The following is a 16057-nucleotide window of genomic DNA, read 5'->3' as shown; positions in this document are numbered from 1 at the left end:
CTTACAACCACAAGGATGTCATCCCCCTCCCAGCAGACATTCTGTGACAGATATCATCCATTTCAATGTGTCATTCATCTGATCCATTGAATCTGCAACATAGTGGAGGCAGTCATGCAAGTCAACCTGTGCCACTTCTACAACCCTAAGCACTTCTCTGGAGGACATGATGTGAACATGCCTATGCCTCCATGATGGCCTTAAACATATGTTGAGTGGCATGGGAAGAGACGCCTGGATCAGGTGGAGGATGGACAGCAGGCTTAACAACTCTCCTGCATTGGATTTTGCTCATACTTTGGCTATGGCCAGAGTCAAAAGGCAGTGAAGCCAGAATCTGCAGTAACCACACTTCTTTGATCAATTGCCTCACCCTCTACCCGTCTGATATCTGAGGCTCACTGGAATGGGTAGATGTAGGCCTATTGGCTTTGTCCAATGGAATTAAAGGGGATGGCTGTATGTCAACCTCAGTATAGATTCAACCTCTGAAGCCCCCCCCCCGACTGTGCCTCTGTTTGGCCGCCATCATAATCATCAGAGTCTGCTGATATATTCACATCAGGTCATAGAAGTTCCACATTTCCACTGGCAGGATCACCTGTGATAATAAGCAACAAACATAAGAAAAAATGAATACCTGTACCACAATAGTCCAATATATGCTAACAAAATAACAGTTGTGCCACTATTACAGACAGTAAAGCAATACACACAACAATCCTGACATCAATATCACACACTAAACATTACTACTTATCAGTATTGATATAAAAAATGTTTGGCTTACCATGTACAGGTGATAGTATGCTCCCCCTGCCAGATGTTCCTAGAAGCAGTTAACCAAAAGGTAAGGACAACATCATCACAATTAACAGTAACACAGAGGTAAACATTTTTGCCCTTTATATGTCCATTATCTATACTTTCAACAAGAACTTTGATGACAAGCTTAACCTAAGCCCCATGTGTAATCAGTCAGAATGTGTAGTTAATTGTATCAATCAATCATCCCTAACCAATTTCTTGTTAAACAGAACTAATCTTTTGATGTAAATATTTTAATATACAACAGTATTTAACAATTGAGGTACAAAATCATACCTGGAAGCTTCTCCTAGGACATGCTTGCTGTCCCTGAAACAGTAACACCAATGTCAGGGACATGCTGTTTTGCACTTTCCTGGGAGCTGTCTGGATCCCTGACAGTGGACAGCAACTCTTCATTTGCTGTTAGTGGTGGCTTTGTATCAGTACCCATCTGATCACTGGCCACTGCAGCTGCTGTCCTCGATGCAGATGAGATTGTGTCAGTGGCCCTATGGCACACCTGGTCATGTCCTACTGTGGACAGTTACTGCATTCACATCTGCAACTATCTGTTGGCAAATGTTTATTCTGCCTGAGATATCTTCACATTCTCTCTCAAGCAGTAAGGCACCATGTTACCTAAAAGCTTCCACAATGATCTAATTCTCAGGGTCTCTGAAGGGTGGTTTTCGGGGATTGAGACACTTGGGTACTATAGTCCTAGATGTCCTAAAACACAAGAGAAGAATAGTACACATAAATATCACATTACTACAAAATAACTGTTCCCAGATAAAACAGAAAAGGTAGCATTTCAGTATTACCCACTGGAGACATAAAAGTCTAGATATTGGAAATATGAACAACAGGCTGGATGCAAAACACGGGAGAGTAATAGTAGCAACATATCCTTGTTTGTGCCATAACAGAAGTGCAGCTTTGCTCCCCACCCCAAAAGAGCAGGCAAATGACACATTTTGCTAATAAACCCATCAGTAAAATTCTAAAAGTGTTATCAAATGAAATTTTCCTGATGCATGTCAAGAGATTTAACACAGAACATTCCATGTTAAGGTATTGCCAATCATGTATACCTGTGAATTTCCCTGACAAACATGCCCATGCCATAAGTACACTTCTAAGTAATGCATACAGATAAAAGCATAGCATTTGTTAATCAAAATATTTATATATATAAATATTAAACAGATTTTTCTTAATGACATTTCATCATATGCAGTATATAGCTGAAAAATGCAAGCATACATTCTGAAGTTCAATAATCTGTGCAGATATATCCCAAGGTAATAGCCTTTTTTCTGTGTTCTCCTCATAAACAAGTTCCCTTGCCTTCAGGTTCCCTAGTTACATGGTTGCCTTTTTATGGTGTCGATTCAGAGCTGTCAGCATGTTGGAGATGCAAATCAGGTGTGAATTCAGTAGAATGCTGTAATTGGAAATACTTGGCTGTATGCAGTAGATGTAAACATAGTGCTGGCATACCCTCAGTGTTTGTTTTTAATTGATTGCAACTGTGAATGATTACTGCTAGGGAGAGGAAAACAACAGCAATGAAGACTGCCCTACACCCACCGGGTGTGTCAAGGTTAGATGTACAAAAGTGTTAGAAACAATTTTGTCACAGCTGGAAATATAAGTAAGCAGCACACAATTCATTGGTTCTGTTTATTAACATCCAAACTCCCCTTCATTTGTGGGGAACTGCATATTATATTATTGCTATTTAATATCCTCACACATTTTAAGGACATGACATAGAATGGCTTATGGACTGCATGTTTCAGATTACTGTTCAGATAAGAAAAGAATGGGCAACAGACACAGACAGGTAAGACAGAACTGCATATTTTTGGTTGTGTGATCACTTAGTGCGCTACATCCAAAATTAATACATGTACAAATAACTGTGATATGGTTTCATCATACTATAAAAGATGTTGCATTTGGTTATATGCAGAATGATTTCAGTTCCCTGCTGCAAAGCTGTTTTTGCAGCAGTGATAAGGCACCCTTACTGTGTTCTGAAGGTTCATTGCAATGACCATTTAAATCCAGACGGATGTAGAAATATTTCATGTGTACTAACATTTTGTAGTGTTTAGGTCCTAGAGCTACTTTTTGCTTTTTTTTTTGTTAGTGTTTGTGTGCTGTGCTGCTTAGCACAAACAAGGGAAATGGAGAAAAATGAATGTCAAGTTTGGTTGTGCTTATCATTTGCACAAAGCTTAACAGAGTGCAAACCTGGACTAGTGGACCACCAAGGAAGCAAACAGAACACCTGCAGAATACCTGCAGACAGGGCATCTGTAAAAGTGCAAAGGTCAAAAAGAATACATTGTTGCAATTTTTGCTTTCCATCATGCAACTTCACTTAGCAGTATTGTGTGGTAGTTAGCAAGGTTCTCCAACACCTGCAGACAGGACTCAATCAGCCAATAATGGAAAGCAGATATATTTGATTAAATTTGATGGACACAGTGCAAACACACTAAGCAGTGTTGCACGGTGGTTAACACAGAGAACTTAAGAATGAGTAAGAAATTATGGAAATATCATGTAACTAGTCCTGTGGCAGCAGGTGTAAGTGTAGGGTTGGAGTACAGATGGTTCTGAGTTCTAGTACAGGGTGTGCAACCTATTTTTGCTGTTGTGAAAATGCAGTTTATAGCAATGAAATGAAAGTAGACAAGTGTTATTTCAACATTCTTGTGGCAACAGGTGTAAGTGTAGGACTAGAACTGCCATACACATGGTCCTGGTTTCTAATACAGGATATTCCATGCATTTTTGCTGTTCTTCCACTTCCCTTTATATTTACTCTTACTTATAACACTTTAGATAGTGGAGTTAATATGTAGTAATTGTATGAAGGATAAAACACCTTTACTGTGTTTCCTGATGTATGACTGAGGGTATAGTGTCTACTATATTTCTACAAGTATAATTCTGCTATCCATGGCCTTCACAATTACATAACATGCATACACAGCTGGATCAATATACAAGAGCATTGTCAGGTCACACACATACATGTTTAACACCTCAAATTGAATGATTCCTGACTATGTTTGAGCAGCACTTCTTCTGAGGCAAAGATGGAAAATCAGTGCTGTGTAAGAAAATGGTCAGAATTCAATAAACTCTGTGTAGGCTCTGTACAGATCCTACACAGATTGCATTTGCTTATGTGTTACTGCTCATCGCACGGCATTGCACAGCCTGGGGCCATGAATATTAATGATGCACGGCATGCATAATCAAGGTTCTATGGCGCACACTGGGGTTGATGGCTGTGAAACCTGTACACTGAATGAGGATCATTCTACACAACCTTTTAGTGCCAGCAATGTGGTCAAACACTAAACTAATGCAGGGGCAAAGGGCCATCATGCATTTTCTGAAGGATAAGTATGTAACAGAAATGTATGTCATTATCTTTTGACTTCAATGTTCAGTGATTTCACAGTAAACCACACATTTTACAAGGAACAGGCCAAAAATATGATGTGAATCTCTGGACATTCTACAAAACTGTGGATAATCTCCCTATTGTGTTTTAATTTCTTTCTTTCTTTTTTCTTTTTTGTTTATTTTGGCCAATGTTTGCGTGATGCGCTGCTTGGCATTAACATGTTTAGATTTTTGCTCACCTGTTTTGCCTGAAGTACAGCACTGTACAAACTGGAGGAATGGACCACCCAGCTTCTAGACAGGACCCAGACAGTCCCACATATAAACCATATGCATTCAATTAACAATATTGTGGATCACACAAACAAGGTAAGTGGCATTGCACTACAGTTAACAGTGAGAGCCTTACAATAACTATTAAGATAACAGATATCATCTCACTAATCCCATTGCAGCAGGTGTTAAGTGTAGGTGTGCAGTGCAGATGGTCCAGGGTTCTAATACAGGGTGTGCACATTTTGTTTTACTGTTGTGAGATTGCAGATTATAGCAATAAAGTGCAACATGCACAACTGCTTTCTCAACCTTCATGTGGTAGTAACTGTAAATGTAGGAGAACCATATACATGATATATTTGACTAGCACATTTTCACAAATGCCTGTATACCAAAGGAAACACTAATTGCAAAATGGATTCAAAAATAGGGAAATCCAAACAAATACCAACAAAAACACTAGTTGCAAAATGGATCCTATTTTTCGGGGAATTTCAGACAAGGGGCATCCCATAGATATATCAGTATCAATTTCAGTGAGTAATTGTAAGAGTTAAAAGCTGTATATAGTCAAGACTAGTATCCATAATGGTGTTCTGTTATGTTTGTTTTTTCCACAGCTGCTGCAGAGTGAGCCTCAAATGTTCGGTCCCATGCCAATATTTTAGTAAGGATGCGAGAAGCATGTAGTATGTATGCATCAGAACAGTACTGTCTAAATAGTATTTGAATAATAATAATAATAATAATAATAATAATAATAATAATTTGCATAGTAATTTTGTAGCATTAAAAGTTAAGGACCACTTAGCTGGTATTTGAAACTGTAAAATAAACTATGCATGCCTTAGTCTGTAGCACAAAGCAATGGTGTCATATTCTCAAATAACAGTGAACATATATCTCTAAACTGTAAAAAGAAAGTATGCATGCAGTAGTCTGTAGGACAAAAGAACAGTAAGTATTTGAGAGCAGTTATTGACTCTGGGTTCAAAAACCACACTTCCTAAATATACAATACTGTTAGGGTTTCATCATTATTGGAATGTAACTTTATACCTCTATGCCAGTGGCACAAATTACCTTCTGTGGAACACAGATATGAGCAATATATGCACACATCGAGGAATGGTGGCTGCAATCTGCACTATAGTACGCCTCTGTTATAAACTGGTAGCTGTAAAAGTAAGGAAGAAACTTGTTAGGAGTTTGTAGTGTTAAAAGTAAAGGTAACAGAATAGAGTCAAGCAATTTTATCAATGCTTTGTATGTCATATTTGAAGTAAAGACAACAAACGACAAAATTAAACCTTTAAAACAAATAAAATGGAACCACAGCAGTTCAACTGCAAAAATATGTTACTGGTGTTTCTGTTACCTCGGCTGATGCCTTCAGGGAATGATTTACACCACAAAGCAGTGACTTTTATATTAAATCAATTACCAATGCATACATGAATATCCAATTAAAGTGCTCCCTTAATTCCCCACCATTAAATAATTAAAAAATCTGTGTATGAAACTCCAAATGATGCAACACTAGTATAAAACATCACATTAGGAAATACAATAAACTTCTTTATACATTAAAATTCACCTCTAAATTCATGCCATGAGGTTGGATAGCCCTATAATTCAAAATGAATCTTGTTTCCATATGTAATAATTTATGTAAGAAGTTATTTCCTGAACAACTCTGTGGTCTAGCTAACACACTTAAAAAGTAGCTGTTAATCAACTCAAGCCAGTGTGTACTGAGTGACAATGTTGGGCCCACAGGGCTATCCAAATTGCTATTCCGTATGTCTTCTAGATGTTCCAAGATTCTTGTTTTCACCATCCTCTTGATTTGTCCAACATACCATTTTGGGTGTACACAGCCACAACCAAAAATGTATAGTACCCCATGGGAGCAGCAATCAAAATTATCATCCAATATTTCCTCCCCTTAATACATTTAAATCCCTAATCCTGTTACACACTTTGCAGCTACCACAAAGGTGAAACCCCACCTCACCATTCCCCATTCTGATTTTCCTTAAATTTAACATCTCTTTTAAATTAAAAAAATCTCCCATAGGAGAAAGCTACTCTTTTAGGAGAAAACTTAGATAAAGTTCCTCACTAATAATAGACCACAAATTGTTGACTAAATTCCTTAATACTCCAGAAAAGGGAGAAACTCTACTAACAAAATAAATGGCATCTTTAGATTTCCTTGGTTGCCTGCTCAACTCACTTTGATTCACCCTACCATCCCAATCTTCATTTGCAATAAAAAAAGCCTTCCTGATGGACTCTTGACTCCTCTGACCTTAGCTTCAGCTTCATAAATTATATCAGACAAAATTTACCAAATTCATTTACCAGCTGGGATTTTTCAGATGTACTATTAAAAATATGTTTTAACTCAGCATAATGTAAAGATATGATAAGATGAGAGGGATGCATACTACTGGCATGAAGAAAATTATTCACAGCAGTACTTTTGCAAGATGTTGAAACTGGACTCTCTTGTCTGTACCCACATATAACTCAATATCAAGAAATTGCATCTCACCCTTATGTGTCCTATATGTAAATTCCAATCCACACAGGTTCCTACTCAGTTCTTCCATAAATGCACCAAAATCCCTTAAGATACTTCTACAAACAAATATCAAATCATCAATGTACCGTTTGTACAAAATGACATTTTTAGAAAAAAATTCAGATGGATAGACAAATTTTCAAAATGTGTCATAAACAAAATAGTATATAAAGGGGCATAAGATGCCCCAATAGCAGTACCCTCTTTCTGTAAAAAAAATATTCAGTATCAAAAACAAAATAATTATGTGTAAGAGAAAACTCCAAAAGTTGGATTTTAAAAGCAGTACAGGGTCCTGCACCTAAGATTTTTCCAACTATCTCCAACCCCCATTTAACATTAATGTTTATGTACAGTGAATTGATGTCCACACAGGAACAATAAAAATCACTCTCCCACTTTAAACCTCCTTCACGTTCAGAAAAATCCTTAGTGTTACTAATGTGAGATGGGATCGTGGAGAGCTGCATTTTTAAGTGAGCATCTAAAAATATACCCACATTTTGCAAATATGCCCCAACACTGTAAAGTATAGGTCTAGTGCTAATGTTCTGCCTTTTTTCTCTCACTCCAATCCTTTCCCCTCTCTCTCTTTTTCATTTTTTAATTTTTTAATCTTTTTGTTTTTCACACAGCACAGTGGGGTAGGCCTGTCCCACAAGATCCACCTACCCCCACTCCACATGCTATTGCACTGCTGCCCAGCATAACTGGTGCAGAACCTTATAGCACTCACTCTGCCACCCATTCACTACCCAGCTGCTCAGGTAGTTCTGCCCCAGAGGATAGGCCTGTGCCTCCTACTGGGAGCAGTGACAGAGGTGGTGAGTTTATCACCCCATGATGAACTGCCAGGAATGGTGCATAGGATTATGTGTGACACTGTTGGTGCACACCCATGCTGGATGGACTGCCTGCTCTCCATCCTCATGCACAGCACTTGTAGGAGGCACGGATGTTGGGCACTGCAGCCAGTGGCACAGTGAGGTGACATTGATGACAGTCCAATGGGCGAGGACTAGATTCTCACTGTAAACCGCCTCTATGTGTATGGGACTGGGATTTTCCACCATCTCCCCAACCCTGGTATTCACCTACCTCATGTGTCCTTCAAAAGAAATGGAAAAGACAGAAACATGGTGAAATGAGGAGCAAGCAAGGGGAAGAACAAAGTGAAAGGAAGGCAGGAATGTGCAGGAAGGATGTAGGAAAGAACTATTGTTATCCATTTCTTTCAGAATAAAGCATGAACATATATGCACAAATTCTGCTGTATTTGGACTGTCACCTCCAGAGACAGGGGTTACTACAACACAATCTGTTGTATAGGAATTAGACCAAGTCATGTGCATCATGAAGACACACGTTTAAAATAGAGAACTATATATGGGACACTTTTTTTGTGGGGCAGGTGACCATTTTGTTTTAAGAGAGAGAGGAATGTTGGGGAAGGGCTCTAGGAATGTCTGGGTGTGGTAAGTTGGGTAGGTGAGGAAGCAATTGCAGACAGACAAGATAACAGACAGGGACAGTGAAGGACATATGAGGTGGGTGATCACCATGGTGGGGTGAGCGTGCAAAGTTCACAAACACATGAACGTCAGCTTGGGTGACAGTGAGAATTGAGTCCTCACCCAGTGGACTATCATCACTGTCACCTCACTGCACTGAAGGTTGCAAAGTCTGATGTCTGCTTCTCCTTGTGTTATTTAATACAGCAATGGAGAGCAGTGTCTTCATCAGGCATAGCCATGCACCAACTGTGTGGTGCACAATCCTACACACAAACCCTGGCAGTTCATCACAGGTGATAAACTTATCACCTCTGCCACTGCTCTCAGAGGGAACCACTGGCCTATTCTGCAGGACAAAACTAGTTGAAGGGCCAGGTAGTGCAGGGGCAGCAAAGGGTTTGCTATCAGGTCACTCAGCAGATGTGTTGGGCAAAGGTACTGTTGCTGGTGGAGTATGGGGAGAAGGATCCCATGGGACAGGCCTACCCCACTCTGCTGTGGGAAAAACAAAAAAATAAATAATTTAAAAAAAGGAAAAAAAGACGGAAAAGCGTTGGGGTGAGTGAAAAAAGGGAGAACATTATCAACTTCATAAGTGACATACAAAGCATTGATACAAGCATTTGACTCTATTCTATTACCTTGGACTTTAACAGTGTTGACTCCTAACAAATACTTTTGTTTACTGTTAAGACTAACCACCTCTTAGCAGATGCACAGTATACTACTTATAGCAGTAAGCGATTCTTGATGTATGCATACATTGCACATATGCTTGATCTAATTATACTGATTACAGTTTACAGCAAGCCAGTGGTGACACTGTTTTACAGCTCTGATGTCACATTGCAATATCAATGAAACATAACAGTACTGTATATTTGAGAAGAATGGATTTTGGAGGTACAACTTATGACTACTTTGTCATACTGAACTGTTGTTTCACCCTCCAGAGTAATGTATGCATACCTCCCTATTACAGTTGAGAAATGAACACTCAGTTTGCTGCAACTGTATAATTAGCCAATAAATGCATTATAACTTTTAATGCTAACATAACCCTACTGTCAGGATGCATACATACCACATGCATCTTGCATCCATGCTAATCTAGTGGCATGGGTTCGTACATTCAGTTCCCAGTAAGTGATGGCTGTGAAAAAAAGCAGAACAGAATACCATTAAGCATACCAATCCTGACAATATCTAGCTTTTAACTCTGACAAGTAGTCTGTGTAAGTGATATTTACACATTTGAGGGGGTGCCCCCGGTCCTACATTCCTTGATCCAATGGTTGAAGGTCTCCCTCTTGCTCATCCAGAGGTCTCTGTAGTGATTCCTACATTGTTCACCAGTGCAGGGGATACTGGTAACACTGGTCAGAGCCCAGGCCAGACTATTCCATGCCTCTTCCTTGTAGTCCAAGCCACAGTAGCCCCCCTGCAACAGCCTAGGCCCATGTTCATTTACTAGGAGTCTAACAAACACTTTGAACTTCTTGACATCCCATCTTTGAGCACAGAACCTCAAAAACTCTCCAGGAACACTTGCCATGCCTGTCACAGATCAAGACCAGTATAGAATGTTGTTTCCCCACCAATTGCAGGTATTGTGCTTACTGGGACTGCATAATTTCTGGATTTGCAACATTTGAAAGTTTTGCGCAGCTCTTATCACACAAACATGTTGAGCTAGAGTGCACAATGCCGGTAAATGTGTTTGCAGGATGGCCAATTAGTATTGATTGGATGTATCTGGTGCATGTTTCTGGCTGTCTGGGTCTTGCCTGCTACCTGGGTGGCCTATTCATCTGGTTTGTGCACTGCCACTCTCAGTGCAAAAGACATGCACATAGCCAAAGTTGTTTGTGCTAAATGACGTATCACACAAACAGTGCCCCTTCACAAAGAAAACAAAGAAAAAAGTATAAAATATGGAGGATTAGTCAAAATGTGGAAAGTCAATCTATGACATACACAGTAGAAACTGTTAATACATATGAGACATAACTACATAAGTCTGGATCCCAACTCTCATTGCAATGTGCCATCAGAAAACAGGAGGGGGGACTTATCCATCTTTGCCCCACAAACAGCTTTGCAGTAATTACATGACATAATTCCTCACACAGCCAAGTGCAACTGAATGTACACTGATATCAAGACATGACCTATTTGTAAATGTGTTCTATGTAATATATTACATGAACGGACAGGTGATCCGCTGTGGCGACCCCTAACTGGGAAAAGCCGAAAGAAGAAGAAGAAGATTCTATGTAATATATTTGTTTGCAGTGCACTTAGTGATCATGAAACCTGCTATGATTGTTCCTTGCAAATATATTTTGTGTCCTTCCTTTCTTTGTTTCTTGGACATTCATCAGTTATCTGACCATTACTTAGAGACATGCAGTGTGTAAGCCAGTCTATATCACTTACCTTAAAATGTGTGAGGATATATACTGGGAACACTATTATATGCAGTTGCCATCAAATTAATGAAAGGTTGGGTGCCACAAACAAACATAGACTGTGTTTTGGGGGTGGGGGCAAAGATGGGTTCTTGTCGTGGAACATGCAAGGGTATAATGTTCTTTCAAGGGGATGGAGACAGGCTCTGCTACTGTTATGGCATAAACAAGGCTATGTAACTCTTGTTACTCTCCTTGTTTTATATCCTGCCAGTTTGATCTTGTGCGGGTGGTGAAGCTGGAAACTTCTATGTGTCTCATCACTTTTGAACTTCTCTGTGTTGCGATTTCCCATTACAAATGTATGGTGCTAAACTGAGAGCATACAGTGATCATCATTACTTTGGGCAGGTATGAATTTGTGAATATTTAAGGCTTGAGGCCTACTACTTGCTAATGGACACCTACAAGTCAAATAAATCTCTAGTGTCACATGTGACATTAATTTCTGTACAAATCTCCCACCTTGTAGTTTCTTACTGTACCAAGTGATGCAATACAAGGGTATGTCCTAATATTATTATACAATACAGTACATTTTCAGGATTTCCCATGTAAATACAGCAGTTGCCACAGTGTTAGTTCAGGGCTGACTGTGATGCAAGCAGTATTCAGCCAATACATGGGGAGGTAAAGACTGTGGCTCTGAGTTGAGGCCAGCAGATGTCACAGGGTTCCTGTATTGTGTCCCTGTCCACCCTGTAGCACTCTATAATGTTGATGTTGTGTATGTTGTAATAAGTTAAATGTGGGCTGAAAATTATTTTACATCTTGGCCTAGGCCTATTGGCAGCAGCAGCAGCATTGCCTGCAGCCTGTAGCACATACAAATGGAGCTAAGCAACAGCTTCTAACATTCTGTCTGTAAGCTTTCTGTGGCTGTACTCCACTATTTTTGAATTTCACAAGAAAAACCAGCATGGAGTCTAAATGGTTGCTTTATAACGTCTTGAATAGCTCCACCTGATTGATTGATTGGCAGGCAGTTCAAATGTTTATGCTGTAATTAGAATCTCTGAAACACAGCCTAGACAGATGCAATCCATGAACAATCTACTCCATTATAAAAAGGCATATGTGTAGCTAGCCAAACTGATGGTGAGGATGCCTGCTACATGTTCAGCAAAACAAAATATTTCTTATGCTATCTTTACAGAGGTGTATTGAATTCCAGCAGGTATTCTGCCATTTTACCTACCTAATGAATATGTTGGAATGGGTCTATTTTGCATTATCAAATTTATACTTTACCAAAATTTAAATTTTGCTGATGTTTACATCAATGAAACACCTGCAGGTACAACAACACAAAAAAATATACATTTTCTTACATTTCATATATACCAACTCCAAGATCGCACTACAGTGAGGAAAAGGGTACATTTCCTCATCCTCACTGTACCACAATTTCCATTTAGAGGCTCCAAGCACTGTAAGGCATGTGCAGCAGGTGTTACACTGATGTAAGCTTTGGCAAAGAGAAGGTTCAATGACGTCCAATGTAAATTAAAAAAAATGTAAAGGAGACCTGCTCGAATGTATTAATTAATAATGTGAAGCAAAACCTTTTACACTGTTATCTGTATGCATTAGTTAGAAGTGTACTGATTGCATATACATGTTTGTCAAGCCATTTCAGAGGTACACGATTGACAATACATGAAAATAGTAACTTGTGTGATACATATGTACAAATGTTTCAGGGACAGGTCCTTTGAATGCATGTTTAGCATTTCAAATGTGTTTTATTAGCAGAATGGTTCATGTCCCTGTTCTTTAGCAGATGGGGGAGCAAAGAGAAGTTATGCTATGTCACAACTAGAATGGACTGTTCTTTTGGGAGGGAGCACAGTTGAGATACTGCTATGGCACACACAAGGAAATGCTGCCCTTGCTACTCTTCTTGTTCTGCATCCTGCCTGTTGTTTGTATTTCACATCTGTAGCATGTGTTATGTTTTTCCAGTCGGTACTACTAACTGCCTACCTTAACTGTTTTCTCTGGTAACAGTTACTTTGTACTTATGCAATAGTTATGTGTATGACCATTCTGTTGTCTTTCAGGACCAAAAATGTCATTAAGGCACAGACCCCCCTTCAGTGAGGCAGATAATACAATCATTGTGGATGTCCTCTGTCAACATGGTGCTTTTCTTCTTGGAATGGGTCACCCAGTATGACAGAGAGGCTAAGACTATGGCAGCAGATCATTGCAAAAATAAATGCCGTGGGTGGCTACATACGTACTTATCAGCAGGTGTACCACAGGGATCACTGACATGCTAATATCTGCATGGAGGTGCTCAGCTGCTGTTGCCCCTGCTACAGAGCCACCTGTCACCCAAATGAGGAGTTCCTGGTGAATATTCTACAAGAAGATAACTCACAGCAGAGTGGCCCACAGTATGTGATTGATGTGGGTGCCACTCCTTCTCAGTCCCAGGAACAGCATCCAGGTAGGCTTTGTTATATGACCAATTGAATACTGTTGTATAGTAAAACAACTGAAAGAAAAGTTACTTCTGTGTCACATGTCTTTCTTGGGGTGGGGGGGATTGGTACAGTGGCAGTGACAAGCCCAATTTGGAGTTGTCATTCACATTCTTGTTGAAGTAACATGTCATGCAGATTGAGAGGTGAACATGCCATACTCCTTGTCTTACTGTTAAATGTGATTATGTTTGCCTTACCTCCTGTGTAACTTATTTAAGGATTGTAAGGAATATAGTAATGTATGCTTCCTTCCTGCAGATGGTAAGCCAAATCAAGTTATTTCAGTACTGCAGATCAATCTATAGAAATATAATATGTCATTTTAGGCCTGTTGTGTGTATTGCTGTACTGTCTGTAATAGTGGCAGCACAGTTAGCTATTTATCATATATTGCACCATAGTAATGCAGGTATTAATGATCATACACTTGCACTGTAAATACAGACCATACATGTTGGTCAATAAGGGAAAAATTGTATAACATGGCTAGGCTTATAAATGCCAAAGGGCCAATAGACTAGTAACCTCCTATGAATGTAAGGTAATGTCTGCCTGGGTTCTAGGCCATTGTCTGATCCTGCCCTAGTGGGATAGTTGTGTATGCAATAATTTGATATACATGATTACATCAGCATTGTCTGTTAAGTATGTGGTAGTATATCAGCGTTGTTTGTTGAGCATATGGTGATAACAGTTTACCACATGCAGATGGATGTAAAAGGATCTCTGTAATGTCAAGTAACATCTTACATGCACACACACACACACACACACACACACACACACACACACACACACACACATACAATGCACACAGTTGACAGAATCCCTACCTCTCTAAATACACAAGTACAGAGCACTGTCCTATTCCTATATGCAAATGCCATGGGATAAGTCTGACTTTTACATATCTACAAGTCAGCTTATAGTGGATGACATCAGCAGGGCATGTGGGAGACAAGAGGTTGGGAAGGCTGCATGGCATGGATTTGTAGGATTCTGCAAGTATGAAAAGACTAACAAGACATGCCATTAGAGAAGTAACTGTATAGCACATCTACACTGCTGAGTAGACACACACACACACACACACACACACACACACACACACACACACACACACACACACACACACACAAACACACACAGAGACACACACTTGACTTCAGTGAGAACAGAACCCCATCTATCTATGTACACAGACTAGAGAACACAGTACTCTACACAAGCAATGTGGTACAAATCTGACTTTTACAGGTTAGCATGTCAACTTATAGTGGATAAAATCAGCAGGCCATGTGGAAGACAAAAGGTTGGGAGGGCTGCATGGCATGGATGTGTAGGCTTGTGCAAATATGAAAAGATTAACCAGCCATGCCATTGGAGAAGTAACTGTAGGATAGCATGTTCACTCTACTGAGTAGACACACACACATATACACACACTTGACTGCAGTGAGAACAGAACCCTTACCTAGCTAAGTACACAGGATTCAGAACACAGTACTTTATGCAAGTGCCACGGTACAAATCTGACTTTTACATGGCTGCAGGTCAACTTACAGTGGATGACATCAGCAGTGCATGTTGGAGAGAAGACAGTGTGAGGCCTGCCTAACACGGATGTGTAGGCAGGTGCAGGCATCAAAATACTGACAAGCCATGCCATTGGAAAGGTAAATGTAGGATAGCACCTCAACTCTGTTGAGTAAAGACACACACCCAGTTGACTGTAGTGAGAACAGAATCCCTACCTATTTAAGGTATGCATACTATAGAACACAGTAGTTTACACAAGTGCCACAGCACTTATAGTGGATGACATCAGCACTGCATGTTGGAGAGAAAAAGGTGGGAGGCTTGCCTGAAATGAACATGTAGGTAGTTGCAAGTATCAAAATATTGTCAATTTATGGGATTGGGGTGGTAACTGCAGGATACACAGTTAATCTTCTGGGTGGACACACACACACACACGCACACACGCACACACACGCACACACACAGACACACGCACACACATGCACACACATAGACACACACACACACACACACACACACACACACACACACACACACACACACACACACACACACACACACACACACACACACACACACACAGTTGATTGAAGTGAGAACCCCCTTACCTAAGTGTACAGACTACAGATCTCAGTACTTTATACAATCACCACAGCACAAATCTGACTTTTAGATAGCTGCAGCTTAATGTATGGTAGATGACACCAGCAGGCCATGTACAGGACAACAGGTTGGGAGGCCTGTATAGGAACTTAGATTCATAGGCTCATATGAGGCCAGTAGTCTAACTGTAGACTGTGTCCTAGGTATGTAAAAGCTTAGTTGTGTAAAAACACAATTTATTTGTTTATTTATTTGGCATTTGTTGACCGGGTTAGTCCAAGTGAGCCAAAGCCCTTTTTCAGTGGAGGCCCTGGGAGAAAAGCTCCA

Source organism: Protopterus annectens, chromosome 9.part0 (genome assembly GCF_019279795.1).
Source record: "Protopterus annectens isolate FY-2018-M chromosome 9.part0, PAN1.0, whole genome shotgun sequence".
NCBI lineage: Eukaryota > Metazoa > Chordata > Ceratodontiformes > Protopteridae > Protopterus > Protopterus annectens.
The sequence above is the reverse complement of the archived record's forward strand: the minus strand, read 5'-3'. Positions refer to the sequence as shown.